The following is a 9,042-nucleotide window of genomic DNA, read 5'->3' on the forward strand; positions in this document are numbered from 1 at the left end:
AAATGAGGAATTTGTCAGGGAAAAAATGGTGTGAAAGATGTCAGAAATGTGTGATAAGAAAAATTAAAGGCTTGTCACAAAGCAAGAGAAAGAGACAAGCTATGGACAGTCTACATGCTCCATTAGTATCCATACAATGTGAAGAACATGTAAGGACACCCCCTCTAAATTGGGTAGAACTCTTTGTGGTGAGTCCATGAGAGGATATGGATGATAGAATGAGCTCACAGGGCTTCTTAAACTTTTTCCACTAGCGACCCCTTCAGTACTTCTTAAATTTTGTGTCTTGACTGAAGGATGAGTATTGATCTGCATTGTTTGAAGGATTAGCCTCATCAATAAGGCCAGAGATTCATAGGCATATCAGAGCATGAGAGCACTGTTCCTCTCCAATGAGTCCCTCCTTCTTCAAAAGCAGTATTTTTCTGCCTTTTTCCCCCATTGGAATGATTTCATCCAAAATGCCTAAGGGCTGATCATATTTTTCAGCCCCCTCTTTTAAGGACCACAGCTGCACCTGGCAGACATATAAAAGGCACCCTCTTAAGTAGCTAGCTAGATCTTCTTCAACCACCAACCTCACCACCCTCCACAAGAAGCCCTCCAGGGCTCCCTGCTAGCTTAGATTAGTGGTAGGTGAATGGATTCCTTTCAGTTTAGCCATGTTCTTGGCTGGCAGGGTTATAAGAATTATCTCATAGTTTTACATAGTTTCAAGTAGGAATTTAGCAACACTGGAAGTGTTTTTTTTCTTTTTTTGCCCTAATACAAAAGGACCTTGTCCTATTACCAATATATAACCAAAACTTCATTATCTTTTTCTAGTGAACTGTTCTCTACCCTCCCCCGCCAATATTGTACTTATTGTTGCAACAATTTGGCTAGCAGCTGCTGTGGGGGTGAAAGACCAACACAATCCCAAAAACAAGAATGCTGCCAGCACAGTTCTTTTGATCTGCTTTACTAAGGAAAAGTAATGTTAGGGGGTTAATAATCTTATTTCAATCCAACATAAAAATATTATTCACTTAGTGCGGGGGGAAAAGCCAGCACCCTGAACTTCAGAGCAAATACAAACAAATTACACACATACATTATAAACAGACCAAATACAATTCATAGTTGCCAAGAAACCATCAACATGTGGGTTGATGAGCTGGGAGGCTCTTACAGTGGCTGCCCAGAGTACCACACCAACACTCCTCCAGGAGTGACAGCCTCAAGCAAATAGCTCTGTTCTCTCTTTTCACACAGTCTTTGGACATCATCAAAGTCATCTGAGTGACCAGAACTTAGGGCATACTGTTGGTTCTGGTCTTAGCAACTCTCCCTAGAGTTCCCCCGAGGGCTTTACACCTATATTGACTTAACACCTGGTAGATAGGGGTTTGGGCCTGGGGCTTTGCACATAGTAAGGCTCAATCAAAGACAATTAATTTAGCATTCTAAAATAGTAAAAAAAAAGTCCCAACTGAATTAATATTACACCTATGAAATCAATTTGTTTTATCCAATAGCAGTACCTTACATTTGTCCCAATTAAGTTAGATCTGACCTTTTGAGGTTATCTGGATCCTGGCTTTGTCATCTGCTGTATTAGTTGTTCCTTCCAGCTTCATTTCACCTTCAAACAGTTATTTAATACTAATATACCTCTGTAGTGATAGAAGTGGGCCTCATATGTGTTGATAGGCTCATGTATGACTAGGAGCTTGTCATTGCATATGGCTCAAAGGGACACAGAACAGGTATCTCTAGCCTCCTTGACTCACATCCTTCTCCAAGGGAGACTTTTATTCCTTCTAAGAATGGAAATAGAAGGTTGGAGCCAGATGCCATCACTCTGCTCTTCTCAGAGGGAGAGGGAACTTATCTGCTTCCTTAAATATTTGTCATCTAAGGGACATGATTGGGTTCCATTTAACTTTTGACTGCTTTGTCACATCTCAGGGAAAGGGGGGTAGCTCTATATCCAAGCCTTGATCCTTTCCCACCTAATGCCAGTTCCACAACAAAAAAACAGAGAATAGCAAAGAATGTGTGTGGAAGTTGGTATAAGTTATAAAAAGACTAGAAAGTTAAGGTGGGAAAGCCAGTTTATGAAGGGTTTCAAATGCCAAACAATGGATTTTATATTTGATCCAGTAAGTTACCAAGATTCATCAGAATATAATCAATAGGGAGGTGACATGGTTAGACCTGTGCTTTCTGAAGCTCACATTGACAGCTGAGTGGGGGATGGAGTGGAGTGAGGAGAGAGAGACTTGTGGCAGAGAGAGCAAAGAGCAGACTATTGTGATAGTCCAGGTATCAGGTGATGATGGCCTGCCTCAGGGTGGTGGCAGTGTCAGAGGAGAGAAGGGGACATATATGAGAAATGTTACAAAGGTAAAATCAATAGGCCTTGAAAACAAATTGAATATGGGTGCTGAGAGTGAGGAATTGAGCAAGATACTATAAGAAGGAATATTATGGTATCTTGTTTTGCTCCCACAGAAGTTATTGGAAGATAATCAATAGCTGTGGGGAAGTTTGATTACTAAGACAATGGCCATCCTGGTGTCAGGGGAACTAGAAAGTCTGGAACAACAGGTTCAAGCCTGAAGGATCATGCCTAGGTCAAGTGTAAGTACACCTACATAATCTGCATCACAAGGGAATGTAGGTAAATGAAGAATATAACCCTGCGGAGTCTGAACTAACCCTCACTCTGAATGGGAGGGGTGAAGTGGTTAACCTCACTCCTGCATCTATATCAGTGTGGGTGTTCCTAGTGAGCACCACACCCACTTCCTCCTGAGAGGAACTCTGTTTCTGAGTTCTTTCCATGAGAATGGATTTATCATGTGGAACTCCTTGAAGGCATGCAACCAGGAAAGCAATGAACTACAGACGCACTTGCTTCCTGAATCTGCCTAGTGAGTCCTGTGATCCTCAGGGCCATGTTAAGATGTTAAGGACCTATCATGTGGCTCTTCCTAAGGGCTTGCAACCAGGAAAGCAATGAACTGCAGAAGCATGTCTCTGGCTTACTTCCTGACCTTACCTAGGGAGTCCTGTGATTCCCACAACCATGTTTCTTACAATACTGAGGTTAAAATGGGTGACTAGGAGGATGGTGGTACTCTCAATAATAGGGTAGTTACAAAGAGGGGAAGGTTTTAGACATGTTAAGTTTAATGTATCTACAAGACAGAGCATTTAAGATGTCCAATTGGCAGTTGGAAATACTCTGGTTATCAGCTGAGAGGTTAGGGCTAGATAAATAGATTTGGGAATCATCTACATAGAGATGATAATTGGATCCATCGGAGCTGATGAGATGACCAAGTGAAATAATATAGAAACAGAAGAAAAGAAGTCTTAAGACAAAGCCCTCTGGGATACTCTCCTTTAATAGGCTTGACCTGAACGAAAACCCAGCAAAAAGACTGAAAAGGAGTGGTCAGACTGGTGAGAAGGAGCCAGGGTGAATAATGAAAACCTAGAGAGGAGATTATTAAGGGGAATAGGGTGATTAACATTGTCAAGAGCAGTAGTCAAAAAGGATGGGGATTGAGAAAAAATTATTAGTTTTGTAGAGAGTTAAAAGAGTGAAAGAGAAGGAAATGGAGGCACCTGTGGTAGATGGCTTTCTCTAGTGACAAAATTTTTTTTATCCAGTCAAAATACTCCCAAAGGACAAACAAAACCAAAATCAAGGTTATTTCAGGCTGCATGGCAGACTGGCGAGGGAGGTTTCTGTTGTTATTGTTAAAGGAGATTTTAGTGACCCTCCCCCCCAAAAGAAATTGCTGGAGATAAGTGACAGCTTGTGCTATATATATATATGTGTGTGTGTGTGTGTGTGTGTGTGTGTGTGTGTGTGTGCATGTATATTTAAGTTCAACTCTGGCTATAACTAGAATTCGAGTTTTCAAAGTCCTACCTTATTCTTCATACTTCTAAGAGACCCTGCACTATTTCTACCCTCCAAAATCAATCCTACTATCTCTTTCCTCCCCAAATTTCCTGGTTTTCTTCATTTATGACCCCTCCCTCTTTATCTTCTCACTTAAAGGTACTTAAATTCACCTTAACTGGAATAGCCAATCCCAGAGTCCAGAAGAAGTCACCCAGACTCATCAATTTGCTAACTTACTTTACAGCTGAAAGACAATAATTTGAAATGGAAATCAGAGATAAGCTTTCCCTGAAGGAGCAAAACTGAAAGGGGGGAAAATCTCTAATCACTCCAGCTACTTGAATAAACTGCCTAAGGGCAAAATGTGGCTTTATTATCTATGATTTAACCAACCTGAGGCTAATATAGAAGTAGTAGTTGAGCTCTGAGCTCCACAAAATGAGGTGAGACTATAGCTCTTCATTTTTTAAAGTTGCCCTTTCCTAGGGGGAAAAGAAGTGATGCCAAAGGTAGTGGTCAATTATGCTCAAAGGTAAATATTTCAGTTGTGTGTTTGTTCTTCCTTTTCCAAGAGGACCATGACATCAGGGAAATGATGACATGACTTGCAGTTGACTTTGATTTGAGTGAGGGAAGGCTGTGCTAGGTCACCAGCCTCACTTTCTCCTTCAGAGCCATCTGGATCCAGTGACCAGATATTTATCAGGATGACTAGAGAAGACATAGGATGCAATGGGAGATCCTGGTCCTTTTAGGCTAAGGCCTTTTCATGTACTCACTATGCCCATTCAGTGAATAGGCCTCTTTGAGAAGTGAGTCAAGGTCACACTTACTAGCTATGTGGCCTTGGGAAAGTCACTTAACCCCAATTTCCTTGCCTTCCCCCCTCCAAAAAAAAAGGTTTAAAATGGGCAGCTAGGTGGTGCAGTGAGTAGAGCACTGGCCCTGGAGTCAGGAGGACCTGAGTTCAAATCCAGCCTCAGACACTCAACAACTTACTAGATGTGTAAGCTTGGGCAAGTCACTTAACCCTATTTTCCCTGGATTCCCCCCCCCCCTCCAAAAAAAGGAAGATGTGAGTCAGAGGATGGCCCCTTTATATTTCAGTAGATAACAGAATGAATACAAAAATGAAAAACAAAGCCAGTCCAAAGTCTTGGTCAGTATTGCACACATACTGAGAAAAACCATTACAAGAGTAGAGAATCAGGAATTAAAATAGATAAATAAATAAAAGTATTAGTTCATTCAACAAACATTCATTGAATGCTAAGTGGTAGGTGCTTAGGACTGTGTGTGTGTGTGTGTGTGTGTGTGTGTGTGTGTGTTGGCAAAATTAGCATACCAAAAAGACACAGTCATTATCTGCATTACGATTATGATCTTTCCAATTTCAGGTGCTCTGGGTGGGAAGCGAAGTGTTGTAGTGGAAAGACCGCAAGTTTTGGATAGAAAAATTGCATTTCAGTCCTGGCTTAGCTCCTTATTAATAGTGTGGACCTGGACATGTCACTTGAACTCTGTGCCTCAATTTCTTTAACTGATAAATGAAAGGATTTGACAATCTTTAAAATACATCTAGCCCTAACATTGTGATTCTTCAAAATTCCTCTACTTTTAAAGTATTAAAGAAATTAGAATAATTTTCCTATGAAGATTGGATAACTCATTTTCATATAAAATGGAAAGTAAAGAAAGAGGATAACAACTTTCCCATCACTGTCCAATATTTAATGAATACCTGGTAAGGTACGTTGAACTGTTCTGAACAATCTGGAATCTGTGGTAACAAAACATAGAAAAGACAGCATAATTTCCCCTCAAAGAACTTACAACCTATAAGAGACACATGTACAGCACAAGTCTTAACAAGACTGGCTGCTAGTTTTGTGGTCCTCTGCCCAAATAATTTGGCTTCATCAGCCTAGAATTTTTACATAAAATGGATCATCAATGCTTTAATAGGACACTGAGAATCCCATGTACCATAATATATTGACACTTATTCACATAAGGCAAATGAAGAAATGCATCAAAGTTTCATAAAGCTACCTCAAGGTATTTTGTATAATATTTCCATTACCTCTCAAAGTATTCTTCTATTCCTTATATGTGTTTGCTTTGGCTATTAGGCTTCCTTAAAGTATATTTCGCAGATGGGGATAACTAAGATATGTTGGGCAAAACCTGAAACAAAGCAAGTTTTGTGATTGTTTTCATATCTAACTCAGCAGCTGAGTCTCTTCTCTGGCTGCTGTGGTTCCATGTTTTTGACATTCTGCTGAGATCAGTGAACCATTAGCATATATCAGCAGTAGTTGTCAACAAGTCCAAGAGCTAATTGACTGTTCCATTATGTCCCCAAAGAAATTTCATGTGATTCTCATATTGAAGATTTCCACTGTGCTCATGTAGGAATTTCTTAATGAACTCTTCTCCAGACTTATTTAACTTAGGCAGTTGAATAACTCTGGAAGTCATATAAATGACTGATGCAAGAAAAACAGAGTTACTTTATGCATCTTCCAAGAAGGCTTTTCAGGTGCTTTCAAACAAATCAGTGGTAACTCATAAAATCTGCTCATTTTCCATAGCCAAAGGTAAGGGAAGAATTGGGGCAATCTATCTTAGGTAGGTAACAGGCAAAAACCTCTTTTTAGTTGAATTACCTATTTCAAAGAAGGTGCATAGTTAAGAAGAGCTATCTTCCCCCTCCTTTTCCTTAAACCACATTATTTGAATAATTGGTTCACTTTTCATTTGTTTCAACATCTGTGCTTTTGGTTGTTTTCACTCCCTCTGCTTAGAGCACCTTTAAATTTTCTTTCTGCCAACATACTCTTTATTCTCCTTCAAGATTCATTTCAAAGTTCACCTCTACTGAAAAGTCTTCCATGACTGCAATCACCCACCCTACCTCCAATCCATCACTCTCCTGCTCTATATCTCTAAATATAGTAGGTGCTATTTTGCCTCTTTTCTCAGCTGATATTCTTTTTTTGGAGGTAGCTGTTTATAGTACCAAAGATTAGAAACTTTTTCCATCTAAACACCCATCATCCTTCATGCACATTATTGCACTCAGTACAACATTGTGCACAGAATGGGTGTTTAATAAATGCATATGCATGAAATAGGGAATTTTCTGTTTTGGCTATAGTCTTGAGATATAAAATAACCCTCTTCATCAGGATGTAAGATTTCTGAACTATTCATTTTCTTTTCAGAATCTCCAAGGTTACTGAATGGTATAGTAACACCAAACTGTGCAAAAGAAATACTTTGCTGGAGAACAATTATAGGATTAGAAAAGTCTCCAGTGTTTTAATGCATTTACTTTTTGTGTTTAGACATGGCTTTTCTATCATTTGGAAACTGAAGTAAGCAGGGAAGAAAGACAACACAAAAAAGGAGGGGTGGTGGTGGGGTGTTGAATAGACCTTGGCTAGCTGTGGAAGAAAAGCACCTTAATGTAGTGAGGTAAATTGTAAAAAGTCCCTCCTCTCTCTTCCTCCTCCTTAAGAAAAGGCCTCAACTAAGTATGTATCATCTAAGGAGGATAACTTTGGATTCAACAAAGAATTAAAGAAAAGGCCTCTTCTTCTGTCCCTTCATCCAAAGTAAAGGACTTTAACTAAGGCAAATCAGAAGAAAGTAATTTGGTGTCCTAAGAAAGCCATAAAATCCGACTTTAACCATAGGAAATGGAGACCTTGGTCTAAAGAAGCACCTGTGGAGCAAAGAAAAGAGCCTCAACTTGACTGGGCATTAGAATGGGGAAAGGAATCTAGAATTGAACTCTGTTGCATCTGCAATAAAAATGAGTAAACAACAACAAAAAGAATCTTTACTACTTCAGGGAAGACCAAGATGTAAACCTGAAAGAGGAGAATAACTTAAAAACTACAAACAGATAAAATCTCAATAAACTAAGCAGCTTGGCCACAAGAAACATTAGAATTCTTCCCCAAAAAATGATATGCATTTTTAAAAAGATTAAAAATAAATGAGATCTATGGAGGAAAGGCTAGGAAAAAGAACTAACAGTTTAATATAAGAGACATAAAACCTTACACTAGTAACAAAATCCCTAAAAATCAGAATAGATTAAATAGAAATGAATGACTTTATGAGACAAAAAGAATATTTAAAATTAATCCAAAAGAATGAGAAAATGGAGGAAATAAGATATATCAGAAAGAACTGACCTAGAAAACAGGCCAAGGAGAGATAACTTAATAATCATGAATATCTGGAATCCATGACCTTCCTCTCCACCCCCCCCAAAAAAAACCTCAACTCTCAATACCATATTTCAAGAAATCATTAAAGAAAATTATCCAGACATATTAGAAAAAGAGAATATTGTTTAAAATAGAAACAATCTACTGTTTTCAGAAAGAAAGATATCTAAATAATGGGGGAAATATTCATTTTTCATGGGTAGGTGTACCAGTAGGGGAATAAACACAACATCAATGATAATAGTGAATATGCCTATGTGGTTCTGTATCACAAGGTATGAGAGACTCTCCATAAAGAAGGTAAAAGAAGTATAACATTTGTTCAGACACCAGAAAACCATATCCCATAACCAAATGTTCAGATCCTACAGCCAGTCAGCCCACTTTATCATAACAGCAAGGAACTTAAAACACCATATCACGGCCTGGAGCCTGGCCAGCTCAAAACTTCTCTGACCTCCTGGTGGGGTCTTCCCCAAAACAAACTCACAGTACAGCTAAGTCAGCCTGTTCAGTTCTAACAATCACAAGGCAGCCATTAGCAGCCTTAGCAGTCATAACATCTCTCTCTCACTCTCTCTCTCTGCATTTCCTGTGACATAACTTCCTTTTCCTGCCAGGGAGTGCCTCCCACCACACGTATCTTAGGCTTCCTGTGATGTAAGCAGGTCACATGGCCTATTAATGGGTGGGAAAGATCTTCAAATCTAAATTGCTAGTACATTTGGCCCCAAAATCTTTCTTATTCATTACATTAGGGCAATGGCAATTCTGGGATAACTGGTGTCAACAGGTCTTTACCCAACAATATAACAGGGATAAAACAAGATAATGTCATCATTCCCCCATTGAACAAATGGGGCTCAAAATCTTGGGGTAAGGGGCAAAAGTCTC

The sequence above is a fragment of the Trichosurus vulpecula genome, chromosome 7 (assembly GCF_011100635.1).
Source record: "Trichosurus vulpecula isolate mTriVul1 chromosome 7, mTriVul1.pri, whole genome shotgun sequence".
NCBI lineage: Eukaryota > Metazoa > Chordata > Mammalia > Diprotodontia > Phalangeridae > Trichosurus > Trichosurus vulpecula.